The sequence below is a fragment of the Ornithorhynchus anatinus genome, chromosome 18 (genome assembly GCF_004115215.2).
Source record: "Ornithorhynchus anatinus isolate Pmale09 chromosome 18, mOrnAna1.pri.v4, whole genome shotgun sequence".
NCBI classification, from domain to species: Eukaryota; Metazoa; Chordata; class Mammalia; order Monotremata; family Ornithorhynchidae; genus Ornithorhynchus; species Ornithorhynchus anatinus.
Window position 1 is genome coordinate 36,268,081 of NC_041745.1, and position 24,944 is coordinate 36,293,024.

At 42.7% G+C, this 24,944-nt stretch overlaps 1 protein-coding gene across 2 annotated transcripts in view; it reads left to right on the forward strand.

The window, feature by feature from the left end:
* The window catches only part of PPARGC1A (PPARG coactivator 1 alpha), a 526,318-nt gene that overhangs the window by 404,670 nt on the left and 96,704 nt on the right, over positions 1–24,944 (forward strand). The window lies entirely within an intron of this gene.

Below are 24,944 nucleotides of genomic sequence, written 5' to 3' on the forward strand. Positions count from 1 at the left end.
GGCAGAGATTCTACCAATTCTATTGCAGTGTACTTTCCCGGTGTACCTTTAGTACAGTCCTCTGCACACATTAAGCTACTCAATAAGTATATTTGTGTGATCAATTGATAAGATTGAAAGAGCTCAAGCATGGAAGTGAGAGGATCCGCATTCTAATATTAGCTCCACCCCTTGTCTGCTGAATGACCTTGGGAAAGTCACTTAACTTGTCTGTGTCTCAGTTTCCTCATCTGTAAAATGGGAATCTGATTCCTGCTCATTCATTCAGTCACATTTATTGAGCCCTTAATATGTGCAGAGCACTGCACTAAGTGCTTGGGAAAACACAATACAACAATAAAAAGTCTCATTCCCTGTCCTCTATGAGCTTACAATCTGGCGGTGGGCGGGGAGGTGTGGCAGATATCAGTACAAATAAACAAATAAATAAAATTGCAGATATTTACATATATGCTGAAGGGTTGGGAGGGGGGAAGAGCAAAGGGAACATTTGCTTTCCTACTTAGATTTTGAGCCCAGTAGGGCGCAAGAGCTGTGTCCAACCTGATTAACTTGTATCGCCCACAGTGTTTAGAACCCAGTAAAAGTCTTAACAAACATCACCATTATTATTTTATTGTTAGGATGTTATTTTAGGTTAGTATTGAGTGAATGTTGGTTTTGGGTCATTATGAAATGGATGGTGTTCAGGTTAGTATAGAGTAGTAATAGTAATATTGTTTTTTAAGTGTTTTCTTTGTGCAAAGGACTGGGTTAAGCCCTGGGAAATAATTCATGGGTGGGAATTAGAATAGGTCCTTGGAGTGAATATTTTCCATCTCCACTAAAGATCGAAGCCGAAGGGACCTTAAAATTTAGCGGAGAAAGTTAGATGAGGTCTGTGTTCCCGGGGAATGCCCCATGACTTCCCTTGGTCATCTATAATAACCAGGTGGACACTCTTTCTGACCCAAACGATTTAAGCCTAAGGGCAGAGACTACTGACGTTCTTTCCATCCCTGTGATTCCGGGATAGTCATGTTTGAAATGTACTTTGAGTTCCTGTACTGCATTGTAATTACTATTTGTGACCCAGTGCACAGTAATATCCCCATTTCAAAGCATCGCCTTTTCATGAATTTGTTATTTTTGCCCATCTGTCAATGAATTAGTCTTTAATTTGGGCCGAGCCACTTCAGTATTTTAAAACAAACAAACAAACGTTTTGAAACAGTAAGGAGAAAGTGTCATTATGTATGTTAATATGTTTACTCCGTTTTATTTGGGGGATTTTGATATGCAAAATCCCATTGAAATGCAGGGCAGGTTTTCTCCATTGATTTCAGTACTAAAAATAAGATGCCATCATGTTCTTCTTTTTTCTTATGTAATTGTACGATGCAAAGCTAAATGGTAAGGAAAATCGAATGCTAAAAGCAACATTGGGTAAGTTGCCTGGGCAGTCATCACCATGGACCCTGTCCAGCCTAAAATAGCCTCGATGAGCTTCTAAAAGCCAGCAGCTGTGGAGGTCTCTCCACAACTCTAAGCGGAGAGCTGCCAAGCTGCCACAGAATGCGTCAACAGCAGCCAAAGGCTGACCTTTCCAGTGGGGCAGACCCACTGACTCCATGCAGACAGCTTCTCTGGTGGGGCTCCTGCGAAGGCCTTTCAGGACAGGATAGAAGGAATCACCGCTTTCCCATTTCCATCTCTGCCACCCTCGCCCCACTTTTTTCTCTGTCATCCCTCTGCTCCCTTTCTTCCACCTTATCTTTGAAAATACAGCCAGAGACACTATAAGCTAAAGCAGTCAAGGAATATCACTGAACTGAGGGAAAGGGATGACTTCCTGAGAAATCAGGCAAATCTCCCCAAACACGTGAAATTCACTATAAAGACATTTAATCTGCTATGAAAACGTGACCCTACTCAATCAGTCTTACTATGGAGAAGTCCCTTAAAGTGCTACAAAAGGAAATGTTATTTTGTGGAAACTCCTGTTGACTCAGGGCAGAAGAGCACGCTAGAAGAAGCTTTTGCATGGTCTTACCTCCTTTGTTGTCATTTTAACTCCCCAGAAACAAAGCTGTAGGTTGTACTGGGATGAGGAAGTTGGAGTGGCTTGTTGATGGCCTCTTCTCTGATCCATGCAGGGCACCAATCTTTGGTCTTTCCCCTCCTGCCTGGCTCACAGTGCCATGGATAATTTCTCTTGGGCCAGGCCCTCTGCCTGTTATGCTCACTATATATCATCATTTTGACTTTTCAAAGTCCTTCTGAATTGATGGAATGCCTGTCTCCGTGCTGCCCTTTGGGACTCTGTGAAAGGCGAATAGCCCTAAATGATGAGAGATTGCATAATCATGTGTACTGTGGCATTGCATAAAATATTTCCCATCCAGAGCTTGCCTCTTCCAGGAGGAAGAAAATTAACTCTGGTTCACTGCACTAACTCTTACAGGCCAATAGGGTGAGCACAGGCGATTAGTGCATGAACCAAGTGGCACCACCTTTGGGTCAATCAGTTAATAGTGGTTATAATAATATTATTATTTATTGAACGCTTACTCTGTGTCGAACACTATACTGTATATTTGGGAGAGTTCAATAGAGTTAGTTGACACAATCCCTGCCTTCAAGCAGCTTACAGTCTATTTGGGTTGACAGAGCCTGATGTTGGGCAGGGATTGTCTCTATCTGTTGCCCAGTTGCAGCGTGGCTCAGTGGAAAGAGCCCGGGCTTGGGAGTCAGAGGTCATGGGTTCGAATCCCAGCTCTGCCACTTGTCAGCTGTGTGACTGTGGCAAGTCACTTAACTTCTCTGTGCCTCCGTTACTTCATCTGTGAAATGGGGATTAACTGTGAGCCTCACGTGAGACAACCTGATGACCCTGTATCTACCCCAGCCCTTAGAACAGTGCTCCGCACTGTTAAGCGCTTAACAAATACCAAAATTATTATTACATTCCAAGTGCTTAGTACAGTGCTCTGCACACAATAAGAGTTCAATAAATATGATTGAATGAATGAATGAATGAACTAGCACGAGCCTAATAGGAGGACCTGGGCTCTGCTGTGTAACCTCAGGCTTGTCGCTTTGTGCCTCAGTTACCGCATCTTGAAAATGGGGATTAATACTGTGAGTCCCAAGTGAGATATGAACTGTGACAAACCACCCGTTAAGCTTGTACCTGTCCCGGTGCTTAGTAAGTGCCTGGCATATAGTAAGCATTTAATAAATAACATTAAAAAATTGTGCCTTAAAACTGTCACAAAATGAGCAGCTTACACCATTTTCTTTGGAAGACCCTGGCACAAAATTCATAGTGTTGTGGGAAGGGAAAGGAGGGCACAAGTGGACCAAATAGAATTTACACCCCACTGTGAGAGTGAGTTTCTTTCAATGAGTAGAGGAGGGACAACTCATTAGAGTCTAGGGCTGTGAAAAAACATGCTTAGGTTCCTGGGGGAAGAAGAAAGCCGGGTTTTGTTGATGATAAGGGGACAGAAATTTACCATCAGACAATATCTAGGAAATACTCTAGGTTCTGAGTATGCTCAGATAATTCTGAAGTACCGTTTCTGAACTACCAGTCCCAGACTTAGCACATTCAAAAATCTATTTCCTTTTGGCTCCTCCCCTCACATATGCTGTTGAACCCAAAATCTTATTTGGAGAAAGGTGAGCACTAGATTTAACCCCAGTTCCATGCCTGACCTGTCTGCTATGGAATTTCAAACAAACTTTTTTCAAATCCCTGCCCTAATGTTCTTGTCTGGAAAACAGGGACTACTGCTCATTGATATCTAGGTAGTTATTTCACAAGAAGAATACAAGAATTCATGGGACTCATGTTTGCAAAATACTTCTAAATGCAGTATAACACTAGAAAATCCCAAACCCACCTGTCCTTAAGGTTGAACAAAGGACACTTTAAACATTTCTGTTCCTTTAAAATAATAAGCACCATAGGCATAATAAGCAGAATGGTGATCTGAATACTTCATCAGTTCAATGGAAGAAATGTGGCATAATAGGACGAGGATGGGATTGAGACTCAGGGGACTTGGGTTCTAATCCCAGCTCTGGAACTTGCCTACTTTGTGATCTGGAGCAAGACACTTAACTTCTCTGTGCCTCAGTATTCTCGTCAGAAAAAATGGGGATTAAAAACCTGTTCTTCTTCCCGGCTTAGACTCTGAGATCCATATGGGTCAGGATCTGTGTCCTACCTAATTAATTCTGTCTTGTTTTGCATGTAATAAACACTAAGCAAATACCACAATTATTGTAATTAGATAATTTTATCTGCTTAATACAGAATCTAAATGCTAAAATGACCTTATTGTTACAATGTGTAGGCCATTATTATTCATTAATTCAATTGTATTTATTGAGCACTTAATATGTGCAAAAAACTTTACCCAGCACTTGTGAGATTAGCATATGACAACAAATGGACACATTCCTGCCTATCATTATTATTATTATTGTTAATAATAATGAAATATGCAAACTTCTTGAATTTATATAGCACCATGGCAGTTTAACCTTAAGAAGTAAGGAGAGACAGGGTGAGTTGACAGAGCATGAGTATATCATAATTATCCTCAGTTTTTTAGATGAAGAAATGGGGGCTGCAGGCCGGGAGTTTCTGGCTTAAAGTCACAGTCAGGTGGTAGAATTGCTGGCACTAATTTAGCTCTACTTTTCTTTGGTTCTACTGTCTTTCAACTAGACCATGCTGCAGATTGACTTCAATGCTCAAAAATACTTTAGCTCTAGAGGCTGACTATATTGGTCTATCTCTGGAATTGAGGAAACACACACAAACACACACATACTTGTAATTTATTTATTGATACTAGTGTCACAAGCTTCGTAAGAGAAGCTTCTCAGAGAATGTGTCTGTTTATTGTTGTATTGTACTCTTCGAGCACCTAGTACAGTGCTCTGCACACAGTAAGTGCTCAAGAAATATGATTGACTGGCTGACATATGCAAACATATGCACATACATATTCCCTTGCTATAGGGAACTGGTGTGTTGGAAAATGGTGGACAGTTTGGGTTTGGTTCAAGTTATTGTGTTCAGATTTCCTCTCAAGTGGGAGATTTAAGGTTTATCTTCCTGTCTGTGTGCTTTCTTCGTGGTCCATATTGAGATCAGATTCTATGAAGATTTCCAGGAGAAAGGCAAGTCTTTGCCAGGGCCTTTTGAATGTTAATAATAATAAAAATGGCATTTGTTAAGTGCTTATTATGTGTTAAGCACTGTTCTAAACTCTGTGGTATATACAAGCTAATCAGATTGGACACAGTCTCTGTCCCACATGGGGCTCACAGTCTTAGTCTCCATTTTACATGTGAGGTAATTGAGGCAAAGAGGAATTAAGTGACTTGCCCAAGGTCACACAGCAGACAAGTGGCAGAGCCGGGAATAGAACCCAGTGTTGAGCAGCAGAAATTCATTAGTCCTCCCTTCTCCCTGCAATTTAGGTGAACTGTTCCCAGTGGATGACACAGATCACATTTTACTAGTAAGGTCTATGGCGTGGCTAGAGGAGTGAGAGTCGGGATCTTCAACATTAAGCCAGACCACAAGAATGCAAGCAGATCGCCAGCCTGGTATCTACCCAAATAGAAGCAGAGGAAAGGAAAAGGATAAGATGACTCCGAGGTGATGTGACACCCAGTTCAGGGATAGGCCACCTGTTCCAGAAGGCGATAAAAGGCAAAGGGAAAAAACACTATATGTCCTAAGACCTCCCTTGTTTTAACAACTCAGAGAGAGTGGGTTATCATTTAACATTTCTCTGGCACTGACTCCATTCTGAGAAGGGGAAGAAATAAATAAAATGTCTCGCCTACAAGTTAGGGGCACAACTACCATTCACGAATTTTCCAACTACTGTACAGAGTCCAATTAATCAAACTGACTGTGTCTGAGTTTGGCACACTAACGGTAGTTTGGGGTGAGAATGAGGGGTGGGAGGGTGGGGAGTGATGGATACTCTCAAAAAAAGTTGGGCTCATTTGAAGTATTATCTACTGGTGAAGTCAGTTGCGATTCGGCTTGGAGGGACTAAAAAGTGCTCTGTTAAGGTCGTGTAGTTCCCACCACCTCCCTGTGAAAGGTTGAGACCTTAACTGTAACTTCTGAGAGGGCTAGATGTTTATTTGATGGGCAGCTGTTTCTGGAGATGTCTGTGACTCTGTGCCTGCCCTGCATCCTCTCTGCCCTAACTTTCCTGAATGCTAAGTACTGCCCTGTGGAAGTTCAGTGCAAAACTAGGAGAGGGGGCAAGGGCTTGGAACAAGGGGATGTAAAAAAACATCTGAAATTCTTACTGTCAATCTGGTGGATTTTCAACCTTCAGCATTTCCTAGGAATTTGAACTGGTGGTATATTATTCCTCTCTGGACAGGATACTTGCTTTAGGTCAGTCATTAATTGGTCTTGTCCTGTCAGATCCAATATGAAAGAGACATTTTCCCGTGACCAAATTCCCTTATAAAAAATAAACTTCTCCCTTTCATAGATGCCCCAAACTCAAAGCCAGAGTTGATAAAATTAATGAAAGTGCTTCCAAGTGATAGATGTTATTTCTCTCCCTATTGTCAATGTTTTACGTCTTGATTTTCATCTATGCTTTTTCTGTCCCGATTTCTCCTTAATCTAGGGCCTTCCCTGAAATGCAGAAGTTTTCGATATATGTGTATGTTTGTGTGCCTGTTTCAGAAGGCATCCATTAACTTCTGGCTTTACTCCCCTTCCAACCTTGCTTCTTCCCTAAAATATTGTATTTTTTATTATTGCTAAGCACACATTATGTGCCAAACATTGTATTAAACACTGGAGTAGTAAACAACGAGATAATCATGTGGGAGGCCAGTAGCTGTCCCATTTGGAGCTTGTAGTCTAAGGAGGGAAAACAGAAATTAATTGTTTATTTTACCAATGAGGAAAATAAGTCACAGAGAAGTTAAGTGCCTTTTCCAAGGTCACACAGCAGGCACATGGCAGATCCTGGATTAGAAACCAGGTCCAATGACCCCCTGAGTCCCTGCTCTTTCCACTGGACTTCAGTGCTTTCCCTCAGCTCAGAAGAGTGATCAGCCTCTCATGACTCTCTGCTCCCTATCTTTGTTATCCTGCTGCCTTCTGAAGGCTCTAGAGGCTTGCCTATTTGGCTGAGACCAGGACCTGAAATCCAAATGTTCTTTCTTACCCTCTGGGTAATTTGATATTTGGAAATATCTGCCCAACAGTAACGGCTCAAAAGCAATAAGACTCAGATCTCACAGCAGCAGCATTCTGCCGCCCCCTCTTCTTAAAGTAGAGGAGCTGTAGGCGTCTGCCAGAGAAACATTATAAAATGTAGGAACATGAATAAATAAACTATAATTCATTAGCAGAAAAGTTATGTGTCTCCTCTTGCTCATTTTCTGATTTTAATGTCCTTATTCCTTTTCCACTTCAACCTCCTCCCTTACTCTTAGCCGTCTGCTTCCATTTTCTTTGTTTCACCATCCACAGGATAGCCTCTATTTTTTTTAACTTTTGTTTTTCTGGTGAATAGGAGTCTTCCCCTCTGATTTGACAAAATCCATTCTTTTACCATCTTCTAAGACCAACGGTGAGCTAGCTGACTCCTTTCTCTCAGGTCAAAGCTTTGAAAGTTTAGGTAGAAGGAGGCCTTTTGGGTGACAATCAGCGGAACTTACTGAGCGCATACTGTGCAAAAACTGAACTCAGTGCTCGGGAGAGTGAATGACAGAAGAGTTGGTAGACAGGTTTTCTGCCCACATACATAAGAACATAAGTATTATCAGTCTAAGAATGGGGTGAATATGAAGTGCTTAAAGAGTTCAAGCTACAGTATAACTGGCATTCTATACGTGATCCTCTCCAGGGTTGAGGCTAGAGGGAGTCGGTCTCTCAGGCCATTATGGGCAGGGAACCAGCCCGCTTGCTTCTTATGTATCAAGCACTTATGTTCATATCTGTAATTTATTAATTTCTATTGTCTGTCTCCCTTTCTAGACTATAAACTCACTGTGGGCAGAGAATGTGTCTGTTTATTGTTCTATTATACTCTCCCAAGTGCTTAGTACAGTGCTATGCACAGAGTAAGTGCTAAATAAATGCGACTGAATGAATGAATGTGGTGTGTTTAGAACACCTTTGGTCCACACAATCTACAGAGCTTAATTAGGCTTTCTAAATGTTGGGGAATCAAACTCATCAAAAGCACTTTAATAACACCATGATTTTGTAGAATGCTCCTTTTCTGCAAAAGCGCCTCAGGTTATGTTTCTCATCTGTCATGACTGCATCCTTATGAAGTAGGGAGAGGAAGCGTTATTTTCCCCTTTTATTGATGAGGAAGCTGACACACCGAGACACCCAAAGGTCCATTGACTTGTCTATGGCCACAATCAAGCTGTCTGTAGAAGTGGGACTGGCACATGCCTCTTCTGAACCCCAGTCCTGTATTCTCTCCATTGGACCATTGGAGACTGAAAGAGACTGCCAGTGAACTAGATCGGGGACCCCATCCAAAGATGAAGAGAATAGTCATGGGAGGGAGAAAGGAATATAAATAGCAGTGTTGGTTGTGCATCAATCTTCTTAGAACACATGGATCTCCCCATTAGTCATGTCACTTTTGAAAACGAGGTACAGCTAGGTACAAAGGATGGAACAGAGGGAGTATCTTCTGATATTTGCACGTCATCCTCCTACATCACTTAACGCACTGATTTTTTTCTTCTGCACATCTCCGTCCCTTGCAGTGGTCTCTCTTCTTCCCACTTTTTGTTCATTTACTTCTTCTTCTTGTGTTTCCCCCCTTTGTTGCTCTTTCTTCTCCCTTCTTCATCTTCTATTTCACCCTCTTGCTGCTCGTTGTCCTCCCCTCCCTTCTTCCTCATTTCTGCCAGGTTCTCTCCTCTCCTCCAGTTTGCGATTATCACCCATCTTTGTGCTTAAATGGCGACTTGCTGCCCTTCTTCTCTCATCTCGGCAGGAACAAGAGAAATGATGGCTTCCCTCAGGGTCCCTGCCCCCTTCTTCCCCATTGCCGTTCCCTGCATATCCAACCAACGGGCGCCGGGCCAGATGAACCCGGAGTCAGGCCACATCGTTCCTTCACATGATTGAGGTCTCGCCTGCCAGTCTCCTTGATACTGCCCGCTTCGCTCTCTCTGCAACTCCCCTCCCCTGGAGGCCGGTGCTTTACCTGTGGACCTGGGGCTATCCACGGTGTCCTGAGCCAGAGAGCGTACCAGGCCAGACTCCCTGGGTTACTGGACACAGTGCCTATGCATACTGGGCTGGGCACTGACCAGCAATGACTATCTAAGTCAAAGTTCAGCTGAAGGGCAGTAATAGAGCCAGAAAGTCATGCGTCTCTCATGTTGGTTAGTGTGTCACTTTGAACAGCTCTTATCTGATATTATTATGACTAACCCAGTGCTGACAGCATGGAACAGATTACAAGGGCCATGTGATGATTATTTAAGGCATTGCCGAGTACAGCACGCGCCTAACATTAACTCTTGCTTTCCAGAAGAGCCCCACATGTAAATGAGCCCCATGGGGGCCGAAGTAGGGGATGCAATAAGAAAGAAAAACTCCCACCCTCTTACGCTTCCTCTCCTCTTTCATTTAAAATGTGGTTTGAGGAGCCGATTATTTGATCCCTGGGCCAGTGGTCTATGCAGCTTCGGTACTGAAAAAGTAAAAAAATAAAAAAAAAAAAATCAATTGCGGTCGTTGTTCATATTTCAGAACCTTTTTTACACCTTGTACTTATAAAATCCTGGAGCCTTTCTCGTGGTGGTTGATCTTTAAGATATTAGAGAACTGCTCTGAAGGCCTAGCTGGAGAAATACACTTTCAGTGTTGGACTTAAATGTCAGCAGCGAGAAGGTGATACTCTTAGAGATATAATGATTGGCACATTGAATGGCGCGAGGCCAGGACAAGGAACACTATTATTTATTATTTATATACTGCCGTAAATGTGCATTGCATTGTTCAGTGGGTGAAAGGGGCCAGAAGAGGAGGTGACATGTGGCCACTTGAGAATTACAAGCCCCCGAATAATGTAAGGAACAACTGCAGGGGGATGTGGGGTTGCTCTGATGGGAACAAAGGACTGAGTAAGACATCTCTGGGGCCTTTTTGATTTCTGAGAGTTGGGAGGTTTTCTTCAAATTCAGGGGTCCAGAAACGAAGGGACACCACTGAATTGTCGGAAGGTGTGGCCCCGTTTGAATGTCGAGATTTCGACAAATGTGTTGGATGTTTCTTCTGGTTGGGGTGAACAAGGTTCTTGCTCCAAACCTATTGACACAATAAACACATGATGGACATTCTCAAAGGTGATGATGAGTTCACCGTCAGAGAGAGGCGAGCGGGAGCCGAACAGCGTTGGAAAGGGTGAGAGATGGATGGGCAGATCCGGATTTACAGATGACTGGGCAGAACTAGGGTTGTTCGGTTTCTGATGGGACCTCAGAATGAAGCCAGGATTGCACATTTCACTTCCTCATTCCCAGCAAGAGATCTGAATGGCTGCATTCAGTTTCCAACATGGGTTTTCTACTCAATGGCCTGGGTACTGGAGTACCTGAAGGTAATAATTAAAAAAATAATAATGAAGGTGCAGATGGCTTTGTTTTTGTCCTACTGAGGCTGGAAATCTTTTTCTGGAAAATTAGTGATATGGGTTTTCCAGGTGTTATTAATGACAATATCATTAATAATAATTATGGCATTTGTTTAGCACTTACTCTGTGCCAGTCACTGTACTAAGCTCTGGGGTGGATACAAACAAATCAGACTGGACACATTCCCTGTCCCACATGGGGCCCACAGTCTTAATCCTCATTTTACAGATAAGGTAACTGAGGCACAGAAAGTTAAGTGACTTCCCCAAGGTCATACAGAAGACAAATATCAGAGCTGGGATTAGAACCCAGGTCCTTCTGACTTCCAGACCTATGCTCTATTAGACCACATGGCTTCTCTGCTCAGCTCCCTCCCACGGAATTCCCCACCACCAGTGGAAGCTGAGACTACCTATTATGGGGGTGGCCACAGTAGAATGTGGTCTACTGAGTCCTAGAATGAAGCCCAAGAAAGTCCTGGCAGATATGGCCCTATCTGGTCTGCTTTTGATAACCCTCTTCTCAAATATACGGAGTCCCCCTTAGGAAGGAAGATGGTCATCAGGAAGTGCTACTCCGCAATGTGATGTGAACTTGCCATGAACTGAGTTTTAGTTGCAAAGTTGTTTAGGGTAAAATCAAGGCCTAAATTGGACAGCACCTCAGATCTAGATATTTTCTCACCTATTTTATTATACACACACTTGCACACGCTGGTTTATTTTTGCTAGGATTGGGGAAAAGATGCTATTTGCTGACTTGGGACTTCATTTACTTTTTGAAACAATAAAACTCAAGAAAAACCTAGAAAAAAGTTAGAATCTACTTTCCTGTATGACAGTGATAGGTAAACTTCAAGAAGTCTATTACAAATGTATGCATCCATGATTTATGCTGCTACATCTTTCAACTTCAGAGAAATTGGACTGAAACTTAATGGGAACAGCCTTGTCCTTCTGATTTTTTTTTTACCTTCTTCTGAGGTAGTCATGATATTATTCCACACAGCTAGCCTCTCACGTGATATTTTGCTTGTAGTCCAAAGCAACGTTGAAAAGTAGTACATGAAAAATGTTCCATCTACTCTCCGTCCTCTCCAGTGAAACAAACTAGTCTCGTACAATTTTTCATTTGAGTGCTGGACCTAAGTATAGGTCAATTTTTCTCTTAACCGAATCCATTTCATCTCCTCTCCTGGCCCACAAGATATGTTCCTTTAATGGCTTCATCCTTATATGTTTTATTTTGAGTGGCACTTATAAACTATCGCTTAATGTGGAGCAGATGTATTCATTTAATAGTTTACTTTGATGGCTCCTTTAAGAGGCTTTATAATCTTTATATTTTACCTTTGGGTTGGGAATTTTATGCTCCTTTTACAGGTGTATTACCTTCATCAGATGTTTTCATTTTAAGCTCTTGACTTATAAACACATGGCCTGCAGGGACTGGTGTGCAGAAAATTTATTTGTGTACAGATTTATTCTTCGTTTCATTTTTTTTAATTTAGTGCAGGAGTTCACTGAAAGACAGAAGATCAGTAATGACAATTCATTAGGAAAATGAAACCTTTCTGAGGGCAAAATCACTGTTTCTTGTAGTCTCAAATGTACGTGCAAGAGTTTACCGACAGAGATCGACATGATGGGAAAGTCAATTAAAAATGAAATGCTTTAGAGGCTATTTTGAGTTCTCCAGGTTTGCATTTGAAAAGAAAAGTGTGCACACCCTCTGAGGATTGGGGCAAATCAGGCTGCAGACCGCTCTGCAAATTCATGCTTTTTTTAGACTAGCAAACTTCTCCTCCAATACCCCACTGAACCTGTTGTACTTGTCCTCACTGAACTGCATCTCCTTTGCAGCCAGGTTAGTCAGTCATAATTTTTGAGCGCTCCCTGAGTACAGAACACTCTCTGAAGCACCTGGAAGAATACAATATAGTATAAAAGACACATTCTCTCCCCAGAACGAGCTCAGAGTCTAGAGGGGGAGACAGACATTACTATGAATAACTTAGGGATGGGGGAACCAGCCCAGATCTGGTCAGCAAAGAGGTGAATGTGGCAAAAGCTGTCTGACGTGAAAATAGCTTGTCTAATCAGTGGGATTTATAAACGGCCAATCTCCTGGGCTTCCTTTTAAGAAAGTGGAAAAGGGGGAGTCCAGTGGGCAGCCTTATGATCAGGCATGATTGGGAAGACACCTGCAGCGCAGGCCTTTGGGCAGATATTCAGAAGGTGACTTGCTCCAGTGCGTTCTCACCAAAGTTCTGTCTGAGGAGAGATTAAGAGGAGAGGATCCTTGCTCTGCAAATGGAAATTTGGGATCTGCACAACTGCTGGAAGTGAGGAAATACTTTCTCGTAAAAACCCTGTTGCCTCTGAAAAAAAGGACGGGTAGTCTCTTAGGTAGGAGAAAGCCCCACATGGAGGAGAGTAGCTTAGGAGTTTGAACTCTGATCTTATTTAGAGCCTGAACAGGGCCCAAGTTGTTTTGCTGCATGAACCGAGTTTGATGAGGTCAATCTCCGATGGGTAATAAACCTCACCTGAAAACTCCCCTGAGTGATTCCATGAGCTTGGTATTTTTTTCTAGCTTATGCCCATTAGGGGCCAGACCTGAGCTAACATTGAAGTCAAGTCTTTGATGAACAGTAAGTGCTTAACAAATATCTTAAAAAAAGTGACCCTGACTTTCAAACACTGACTACCGCACTCTGCACACAGTAAGAGCTCAATACATTCTATTGATTGACTCCAGACTGGGCAGAAGTTTATTCATTCAATCATATTTATTGAGTGCTTACTGTGTGCAGAGCACTGCACTAAGTGCTTGGGCAAGAGCAATATAACAATAAACAGATATATTCCCTGTCCACAACGAGCTTCCCTCTGGGGTGAAGGTTGAGCTCCCGGGCAGGATCCTGGGGGTCAGATGCCCCAGTTTGCCCTCTACCACATTATCTTTCCACCCACTCAAAACAGCTCCACTTTCAGAAGCCAAATGCCCAAAAGTGGTGGAAGGGGAAAAGCTGCTAGCATGGCATTTTGGAGGGAAACTGCAATTCCTTTCATTAAAAGGAAAGAAAAACACATTTGTGGCCCATTTGTATTTTCCAGGGGGATTTTTGTCAGACGCACACAAAATCTGAGACTCATTCGTTTCATGGAATCATTCTGAATTGTGGCCTCAGTGCAATTACAGCATGCATTCTTTTAAAAAAAAGTATATTGCCTGGTGTGAAGATAATCAAAAGGCCATTGTAACATTGTGGAAGGGAATAGTTTTCCCCTGAAATAACAGTTGATTTAGGTCTTGGCTTAGTCGGTAATTCTTCGAAACAGGAGGCATCTAGGCAGGACTGCATCCGGCACCTTATTCCACCTGTCTGGCTGCGGTCTGCATCAGTGGAGGATGGTAGGGAGACGTCTGCTGAACAAAGTGCTTTGAGCTCCTTGAACAGAAAGTGCCAAGCAATTTCAGACAGTTCTTGACATGCAATATTTCAGCTTTACATCTCATTTCAGTTTTACAGCATACTGGTCTTTGGCTTTACACACGTCTCCTTTACGGCATTAGCTGCATTTACCACTTAGAGTACGAGACTTCACCGGAGCGAAGAAGGAAGTGTCAACTCTCCCTATATCCTCTGGGATTCTGCCTGGTGATTGAGAAACTCCACCGCTTCCCTTTCCCCTCTTTCTACCCACTCATACTCCAGCTCTCCATCCCACCCCTTGCCAGGCAGAATCAACCAGGAAGATTGACGATTTTCCCTTCTACTTCTAGTGAAGTAAAAGGCAGCAACTGTATAATGGAATCTCTCCAAGTCAATATAAAAAACATGAATGTATCTATATTAGTGATTTGTAATCATTTTAGGACACAATTCTGGGTAACTTTTGTAAAACTAGGGTCTCTGAACTTGGTTCAGAAACTAATCTGCCATTTTCAACATTGTTCCAATGAGAAAAATGATTCTGATTTAATACATTTCAAATCCATAAGTGGTGTTCATGAACTAATTATGACCTAAGTCCAAGGGTGGCCTGTAGGGCCCCCTCTAGACTGTGAGCTCATCGTGGACCGGGAATGTGTCTACCAACTCTGTTGTATTGTACTCTCCTGAGCGCTTAGTACAGTGCTCTGCACACAGTAAGGACTCAATAAATAGATTGATTGACTAATTGATTGCTATTTTAGTATTTGATCTCTAATAGTTTCACAGCCCAACAAGAGTGGATATCAGGGTTAAAAAGGCAGTAGCCCCATTGCTCCCTAAGTATCTTTTGAGAAGCAGCGTAGCTTAATGGATAGAGCATGTGCTTGGGAGTCAGAAGAACGTGGGTTCTAATCCCAGCTCCACCACATCTGTTGTGTGACCTTGGGCAAGTCATTTAACTTCTCTGTGCCTCAGTTCCCCCATTGTAAAATGGGGATTAGGGGTGTGAGCCCCACGTGGGATTGGGACCACGTCCATCCTGAATGACTTGTATCTACCCCAGCGCTTAGAACAGTGTTTGGCACATAGTGCTGAACGAGTGCCATTGTTACTACTATTTTTATTACCTCTGTCGGAGGCAGAGTCCTGGGATCACTGAACTATTGGTCTGACTCAGTAATGGTGATGCTTATGGAGTTTCAGGAAGCTGGCATAATGGGAAAACCAACCACACCAAAGCCAAAGTTTTGGGGGGCAAGGCATGAACAAGGAAGCCAAAACACGTTAGACGATACATCAACCCCGACAGTTCCATCCAGTATTCTTGGGTTTTACCGTATCAGATTGGCTACTAGTTGAAACAGACAGGGAGTGCCATGGTGAATGTGCTGCCATAGACACAGTCACCGTTAAAAACTTTTTTTTAAATGATAAAATCTCAAAGTACTGTCTGAGATCAAATGCAATTAATCTTCCTTAACGGGGCTCGCACACTACTTTGTTAGGTGAAAGTTGCCTTTATCAATCAAACAATCAATCAATGCAAGTGGAAATTGCAAGTGAGAGGTTCAACAAGTGACCGCCTCTAGCAGATGAGCATACTCATCCCTTTCTAAGCAAGGGATCCCAGATTCCTTCCCAGATGGAAATTGAGTTGGACGTGTTTTCATTGATGCATTCTGTTGTAGTTAGGAAAAAACAAAATGTTGGCAGAAACCTCTGCGTTAGACACAACGCATGTGTCAGACTTCCCCCAGCCTTTCTCCTCTCCTTCTCTTCCACTAGAGACCAGCTTTGGGTTTTCACATCTTTTTACTCTGAATAAAATGGAAAATGAACTAGCCTAACAACGAAGCTAATCCTCTTAAAACAGCATGTAGTTAGAAATGAGACTGACCAACTGGACAAACATATCTGCTCCACTGCAGTCCCCTCAAAGCAGCTAAGTCTTTATACTCATAGTACAGATGATATATATGGCTGTATTTGTGTCTTGGCAGGAAAGTGTGTTGGTGCAGAAGGTTTTCTCTCTGATGTGCTGATATGTTAAGTAAGCCTTTTTGCTCATGAATACTAAAGCCAACCGTCATATAATAACACATAAATAGCAAGGATATTTCCAACTTGCAGCCTACCCTTAATTTCTGATCCTAGAGGGGCAGACTGTTTCTGGGTATGTGATATTTTCCCCTGCCTCCCTTCAGAAAGAAGTGCAGAAACTAAGGCCAATTTCTAATTCACAGAATATGCAATCTTAAAAAGGACAGAGCACATTTGTTTACTCCCTGTTCAGCACTATTGAGAGTAAATTCCAGGAGAATGCCACACTAATGGAGCTTATCTCATTAACCCCCTCCTTCCCACATGCTTTTATACACTGCGGTGTGTGTATTTTGAAACACTTCCACTGTTGTCAGAGAAACGTCAAATAATACAATGTGCACTGTGTTCCAGCTCTCTAATGATTTTAGTCTGCCTTCTCGGCTAAATACTGTGTTGTGTTTCAGATACGAAAGGGCTTCTCAACTAATGACTATTCCAAACCAGTGCTGAAAGTGGAAATAAAAAAATCTAGTTTTTTCATTCAAAATAGTTTTCCACTACTTTATGTCCCCCTCAGGGGTTGTCATTTGTGATCCTTTATTCAAGCTCTTATTTGTGGTTATCTGAGGACAAGACTTATGCTGTTTTTTGGTTTTTTTTGGTGGGTACAAAGTCTCAGAGAGCTTAATTGTTAATGTAGGCCAAGAGATCTGAGCCAGCATAACTATTCCGACCCACAAAACAAGGTGAAGAAAGAACTATAAATTTTCCCGTCTGGGTTTCATGAGCTGCAGCTTGTGAAATCTTACGCTGGTTTACTTATGGTTATCAGAAGGAAGAGAAAAATCTCAATTTTACCTTTTCTGTCAGTGAGTTGGCGAGTTGTGCCGTGGTGTACGCAATGCCCACCGTGTTCTCTTTGCTTCTGGTACGTACCCAGGGTTGGTCCTGGGACTGGAACCAGCGTTCGCTCACCAGAGATTGATTTCTGACTTGGGCAGGCTTAGCTGGGCCCTGCCTGGTCTGTCTAATCACTAGGAAAATCTCCTTTGCCTAATCTGGGAGAATATCCTGCCTCCACAGCCCAAGTTAGTTCAGGTGCCAGTTTGGGTTATTTGGAGCCCATGGCAAACTGAAGTTGGACCACAAGAGGGAGAAATCCATCAGCTGGTGACTTCCCTGTGGCACACGGTCACCAGCAGTGGTATCACGCAGAGTTCTTTCTTCTTCATTGTAGGAAGGGAGAAGGATGATGAACTGGAAGCAAGAGGGGTAAGAGGGTAGAATAAGGTTGAGGAGGCTCAAGGACTCTAAATGGTAACACAAATCTGATCCAGGTGGGGTTTCTGAGAGAGTGTTAGGGGATTAGGCTAGCTCCTAGCTCATTTGTCACCTTGAATAATCCAGTATCAGAGAGGTTAACAGAGGCACATTTCAGGTTGTTTCCAGAGAGGGTAAATGGCATGCAACCAGAAATGGTTAACATTTGTCCTTAAACTTATGCCTCTCTAGTCCTTTGTAAATTGATTCTGGTGGATCACAGATCATAGTAGTCAGCAATTAAAAAGAGAAGGGTAAGAAGCATCATGGCCTGGTGGAAAGAGATCGGACTGGGAGTCAAAGGACCTGGATTCTAATAGTTCTGCCAGTTGCTTGCTGTGTGACCTTGGGCAAGTCACTTCACCTCTTTGTGCCTCAGTTTTCCTGTTCTCCCTCCTACTTAGACTTTGAAGCCCATGTGGGACAGGGACTTGTCCAACCTAATTAACTTGTATCTACCCCAGTACTTAGAATGGTGTTAGACACCCAATAAGTGCCTAACAAATACAGTAAGAAAAAAAAAAAAGAAGACCTATTTGATTATTCAGTCCTGTAGACTGTAAGCTCCTTATGGGCAGGATACATTTCTACAAACTCTGGGGTTTGTATTTTTTTGTATTTGTGCCAGGCATGTACTAAGAGCTGGGGGTAGGTACAGGGAAATCAGGTTAGACACAGTCCCTGACCCTTGAGGGGCTCAGGGACTTAATCCCCCTTTTACAGATGAGGAAAATGAGGCACAGATAATTTAAGTGCCTTGCCCAAGGTCACAGAGCAGACAAGTGGTGGAGCCAGGACTGGAACCCAAATCTTTCTGACTCCCAGCCCCGTGCCCTACCCACTAGGCATATTGCTGTTGTATTTTACTCTCCCAACCACTTAGTGTAGTGTTCTGCACATGGTAAACACTCAATGAATAGCATTGATTGGTTGATTGATCAAGGAAATTTTTACCTAGCAAGGTAGTGAATGACCCCATTAAGGACGGTTAATGGTATTTGATCTTAGACAGTTACCATCGTATTTGAGATTTTATCGTTTTTTGAAAAACTAAAAGTTTCTCATAGACTGTTGGGACTCCTTCCTATACCAATCAAAAATTAAGGCTTATAAAATGATGACACTGACCTTTGCAGACAACCCTCCTAGACAATTAAGTGTTCAACAGAGCACCTCTATCCCTTTTTCTTTTGGTCTCTTCTGGATCATTACGGCTTTGCAACAGTGGCACCTTAGATGTAGTGAACACTTTGGTTCTGCTACAGTCACTGTAGCTGGGTTTTCTTATTAGCAGTTGGTTTATTATGTGGAGTTAATTTTAACATTGCAAGCCATGTCCCATTTACTTTACCTGCAGCCACTGCCCCGCTAATCTGCTCTATCAGCACATGAAAGGGAGAAAGCCTTCTGTCAATAACAATATTCCATCTGGGGGTCCTGACCAATTAGGATAAAGACTGTCAGTCAAATACCATTTTCCATAGGTGAGAGCCAGCACTCTCCTTATTGACGGAGGCACCGGAAGAGCAGTCTTTCCCATTAATTACCAGGACTTTGGGTGCAGTTGAACAGTAATAATAATAATAATGATAATGGTTTTTGGTAAGCCCTTACTATGTGCCAGGCCCTGTACTAAGTGCAGAAGATCAAAGTTGCCCTTCTTGGGGAATCAAAATTCAATTTGGAAAAAGCTCCTTCCTGTTTCAGTGTAAGCTGGTGGTTTGACAGACACCCTCCACACCCTGATATCAGACACAAGCACCCCTTTTTTGTGCATCGGTATGTTGAACTTTAAACTGCTTTTGTGTTGTGGGCCTCCCAAACAAATTTCACCAAAGAGTTAATGGTATACTTGAAGAGGTTAAAGGCCAGGGCCTTATACACCGTAACCAGCTATTCCCCTCTGGGGCCCCCACCCCAGAGTAAATCTGCTAGGCAGCTCCATGAACAAACTCAGCTATCCTATAAAATTGCTATCAGCAGGACTCCCTCTTCCCAGGCATGCACATTTGCTCTGAGTCACGAAATGAATTACAAAGAAATTTATGGTAAGAGAAAGTCACAGTATTACCGATGTACTCATTTTTGTGCATTTGCAAATCCTCCTTCATTTAGTCACTAACTGGGAGTCAGAGGGCCTGGGTTCTAATACTGGCTCTGTCACTTGCCTGCTGTGTAACACTGGCCAAGTCACCTAACTCCTCTATGCCTCAGTTTCCTCATCTGTAAAATGGGGACTCAGTAGCTATTATCCCTCCTACTTGGACTGTGGGTCCCATGTGGGACAAGAAGTGTGTCCGACCTGATGACCTTTTATCTACCTCAGTGCTTAGTGTAGCGCTTGGCACATAGTAAATTCTAAACAAATGCCATTATTATTATTATCTATTGATTATAATAATAATGGTATTCATTAATAATTGTTCACTCCACTGGCACAGAGTCTCAAAAGTCACCAGTGACATCAAATCAAATCAAATTGGCTCTATTCTGTCTTAATCCTCCTTATCTTCTTGGTCATTTTCAACACTGTTGATCCTTCCTTAGTCCTGAAAATATGAAATATGAATTCATCTTAGTTTCACTGACCCAGGACTCCCTTGGGTCTCCCCCCATCTCTCTGACTGCTCCTTCTTAGTCAAACCTCATTCTCTGGTTCTTTGTCCACCTTTCAGCCACTAACTGGGCGGGTCCCCTAAGGGCTGTGTTTTGAGTTCGGCTGTGTTTTGGGTTCCCTCCTTTTCACACTCCGGGAAAGCTCATCCACTGGTATAAGGATAACTCCTAAATCTATCTCAAGAGGCCCAATGGTTCTCCTCACATATCATCTCGCTTCGGGACATTGCCCCATAGATCTCCCTCCAGGACAACTCTCCAGGGATGCTCCTTCAGGACCTTAAACTAAACTCCTTATCTTCCCTATTCAACCCACTCCCAAATCCCCCATCCCTGATGATAACATACTATCCTTTCTGCCCCTTAGTATCATCTTTGACTCCTAGATACTTTTTTAATGCTCACATTGAGTCTTTTGCTAAATCCTGCCGGTTCTTCCTTTCATCAACTTTCCCCTTCTTTCCAACCGAGTGCCCATCATCCTGGCTCAAGCTTTTGTCACCTCCCAATTAGTTTACCAAATAAGCCACTTTTTGGGTCTACCTGCCTCCAATATCTACCCACTTCACACTATACCATACTCCCCAGCTCAGATTGTGTTCACAAATTTTTATGCTCACCTATCTCCCCACCTCAAAAACATTCAGTGGCTACCCATTTCCCTCTGGATCCAGTAAAATGGTTTGTTTCAAGCCTTTCCATCAGCTTGTTCCTTTTGTTTCTCTTCTCTCTTCACCCTCCCAGCTCACACACATTATAAGTGACATGATCCTTGATCTCAAGAAGCTTTCAATAATAACACCTTGGTTGGTAGAGCACTTTGATTCACAAAGACTCTAACATGCATTATTTCATTTTTCCCTTCAAATCTCAGGTTAGGTGAATGGACATGCCAGGCAGGTGTGTAGTGATCGGAGAGGGCAGAGACTGTGGAAAGATTTAGAAGACAAGAAGCAGGTTCAAAAACTGTTGCCAGTAGTACTGGGGCAAGTATACTAGTATGGGTTATGCTAAGAGACTTTTTTAAAAGTGGTATTTGTTAAGTGCTTACTATGTGCCAGAACTGTATTAAGTGCTGGGGTAGATACAAGCTAATCAGGTTGGACATAGGTCATGTCCCACGTGGGGCTCACAGTCTTAATCCCCATTTTACAGATGAGGTAACTGAAACAAAGAGAAGTCAAGTGACTCACCCGAGGTCATATAGTAGACAAGTGGCAGAGCCAGGGCTTAGAATCCAGGTCCTTCTGTCTCCCAGGCCCACGCTCTATCCACTAGACAACGTTGCCACTTACAGCTTGATGAGGACAAATCTATCTGAATATATTGATTTGGGTAGCATTTTTGTCATCTTCTTTTCCATCTTACAATTTCAAGTTTTGTGAGGGGAGAGATCCTCTCTTATTGTTAAGTTATCAGCTTCTGTGCTCAGATCTGGCCATAGGAATTGCCCCCAAGCTCCAAAACTGAACAATTCATCTTCCCACCCAAACCTTATCCTCCCCTTGACTTTCTCATCACTGTAGACAGCATCACCATCCTTGCCTATCTCACAAGCTTGTAAACTTGGCATTTTCCTTAACTCAACTCTCTCAGTCAATCTACATATTCAATTTGCCATCAAATCCTGTCAATTCTACCTTCAGAACTTTGCTAAAATTCATCCTTTCTTTTCCACCCAAAATGTTATCTCTTTGATCCAAGCACTTATCCTTTATTGCCTTAACTACTATATCAACCTCCTTGCTGACCTTTTTGCATCCTGTCTCTCCCCACTCCAGTCCATAGATTCACTCTCCCGTCCAGATCATTTTATGAAAAAATTGTTCAGTCCAAGATTTTTCCACTCCTCAAGAACCTCTGGTGGTTGCCCATGTATCTCCACATCAAACAGAAACTCCTTACCATTGGCTTTAAAGTACTCAATCACCTTGCCCCCTCCTATCTTACCTTGCTGATTTCTTACTACAAACCAGCATGTTCACTTCACTCCTCTAACATCAACCTACTTACTCTCTGTACCTCGATCTCATCTATCTTGCCACCAACCCCTTGCTCACACCCTCCCTTTGGCCTGGAACTCCATTCCCTTTCATATCCGACAAATGATCACTCTTTTCACCTTGAAGGTTTTACTAAAATTACATCATCTCCTCAGTCAATCGATCAATGTCATTTATTGAGTGTTTATGCTATACAGAGCCCTGTACTAAGCGCTTGGGAGAGTACATACAAAACAGAGTAGATTGACATATTCCCTGACCAAAACAAGCTCCAAGAGGCCTTCCTTGACTAAGCCCTCATTTCCCCTACTCTCCCTTCTGTGTCATCCTTCCAGCTGGATTTGTATCTTTTATTTTATCCACCCTCAGCACTTATGTAAATATGTGTAATTTATTTTAATGTCTGCCTCCCTCTCTAGACTGTAAGGTATTCCTGGGTAGGGAACATGTCTACCAACTCTGTTACATTGTGCTAATATAATTTTAAGTGTTCAGTGCAGTGCTCTGCACACAGTAAGCGCTCAATAAATGTGATGGATTGATTGATTTCTCCCTGGTAATCATCTCATTTTATCTCCATTTCTAGTACAGCTGGGCATTCAAGTAGATGTTTAGATCCCTGCATCTTTATGAGTAAATATAAGTGCATCATTATACACAACCTTATTGTATAGTAGTTATTAATACACAGCTATGACCATCTTACATATGTATATATGTATGCAAACTCACCCATGCACACATGGTGTCATGTTAGACAGCAGAAACTCACCCAATGACCCCATTAAACATTATGTCCTGGATGTTACTTCTAAGATCAATGCTATCTATCCTCAGTATGAAACGTGGGAAGACAGCATGTAGATTTGGTATTTACTAGGCAGCGTTCATATAGAGGAGAAGCTGGGAAGGGAATGCCCTTCCCCATTAGCCGGGTCTAATATTACTGTCTGGGCATGTACTTTAGGACTCTATAGACACATTAATGTATACAACTGAGGGAAATTTTTCCAGCCAGAGTGGAATGTGCTTTCTCCTGTTATGTCAGGTGGTGGTTGTCGTGGTAGTTAATTACCAGAACAGTCACATCCTACGTGGGAGAGCTCCACTTTGCTCCTGGGAAGGGGGATCTAGTCTTTTGTGGCGTAAATTCATAAAACAAGCAGTAGTGGGGGGAAGGGGTGGGGATACCGGTGTCATTCGACACTTGTTTTGTGTGTTTTATGTGAGATGCTTGCTTTCATCATTTTCACTGATTTTGAGTTACCGAATTGGGAGAGTGATCATCTTTGTTGTTGAATTTATCGGATCAAATGCTCACTCAAAAGACGTAACAAAGAAAATGATCTTTACTCAGGAGGGCTGATGACAACACTCTGAAAAGATTCCAAGATGTAGGTGGATGTGGTGTACAGATGTAATTATGCTGGTACCCAGTATCTTGGATAATCTTCAACAGGTACCACTCCAATTTCATAGACAGACCAAAGCTTATAATAATAATAATAATGTTGGTATTTGTTAAGCGCTTACTATGTGCCGAGCACTGTTCTAAGAGCTGGGGTAGACACAGGGGAATCAGGTTGTCCCATGTGGGGCTCACAGTCTTAATCCCCATTTTACAGATGAGGGAACTGAGGCACAGAGAAGTTAAGTGACTTGCCCAAAGTCACACAGCAGACAAGTGGCCGAGCCGGGATTCGAACCCATGAACTCTGACTCCAAAGCCCGTGCTCTTTCCACTGAGCCACGCTGCTTCTCTAAGCTTCTAGATGCCTGTGATGGTCAATCAATCATTCGTATTTTTTGAGCACTTATTGTGTGTAAAGCACGTACTAAGCACTTGGGAGAGTACAATATAACAGAGTTTGTAGACTCGTTCACTGCCCACATTTGCTGACAATGATTTCCAGTTTGTCTCCCAAAATGAGGTAAGATGCCTGATTTCTATTTCTCTTAGCCTATAGACTCCGTGTGGGGCAGGGACTGACTGTGTCCAGCTTGATTACCTTGTATTTGCCCCAACACTCAGCACAAATGCTCAACACATACTAGATATGTAATAAATGCCATAGTACTGGAGAGGTAGCTGGCCTAGTAGAAGGGGCATGGGTGTGGGAGCCAGGAGCCATAAGTCTGTATCCGAGCTCTGCTCCTAGCCGGCTGAGTGACGTTGGAGAAGTCAGCATGGCAGAGTGGATAGAGCATGGCCCTGGGAGTCAGAAGGTCATGGTTCTAATCCTGCCTCCTCCACTTGTCTGCTGTGTGATCTTGGGGAAGTCACTTCACTTCTCTGGACCTCAGTTCCCTCATCTGTAAAATGTAAAATGGGATTGATACTATGAGCCCATGTGGGACAGGGACTATGTCCAACACGATCTACTTGTATCCACTCCAGTGCTTAGTATGTGCCTGGCATACCTGAGATACCTGCTCTCCTTCTTAGTCCTGAACCATATTTAGGGGTTGTGTTGGATCCGATTAATTTGTATTTACCTCGGAGCTTAGCACATAAGTCAGTCAGTCAATGGTATTTATTGAGCATTTACTGTATGCAGAGCACTGAACTAAGCACTTGTCTTGTCTTATGCTGTCGAGTAGTCTCCCGACCCATAGCGACACCATGGACACATCTCTCCTAGAACGCCCCAACTCCATCTGCAATCGTTCTGGTAGTGTATCCATAAAGTTTTCTCGGTAAAAATATGGAAATGGTTTACCACTGCCTCCTTCCATGCAGTAAACTTGAGTTTACTCTCTCCCATGCTGCTGCTGCCCAGCACAGGTGGGTTTTGACTTGTAGCAGATTGCCTTCCACTCACTAGCCACTGCCCAAGATAGGAATGCAATGGGTATAC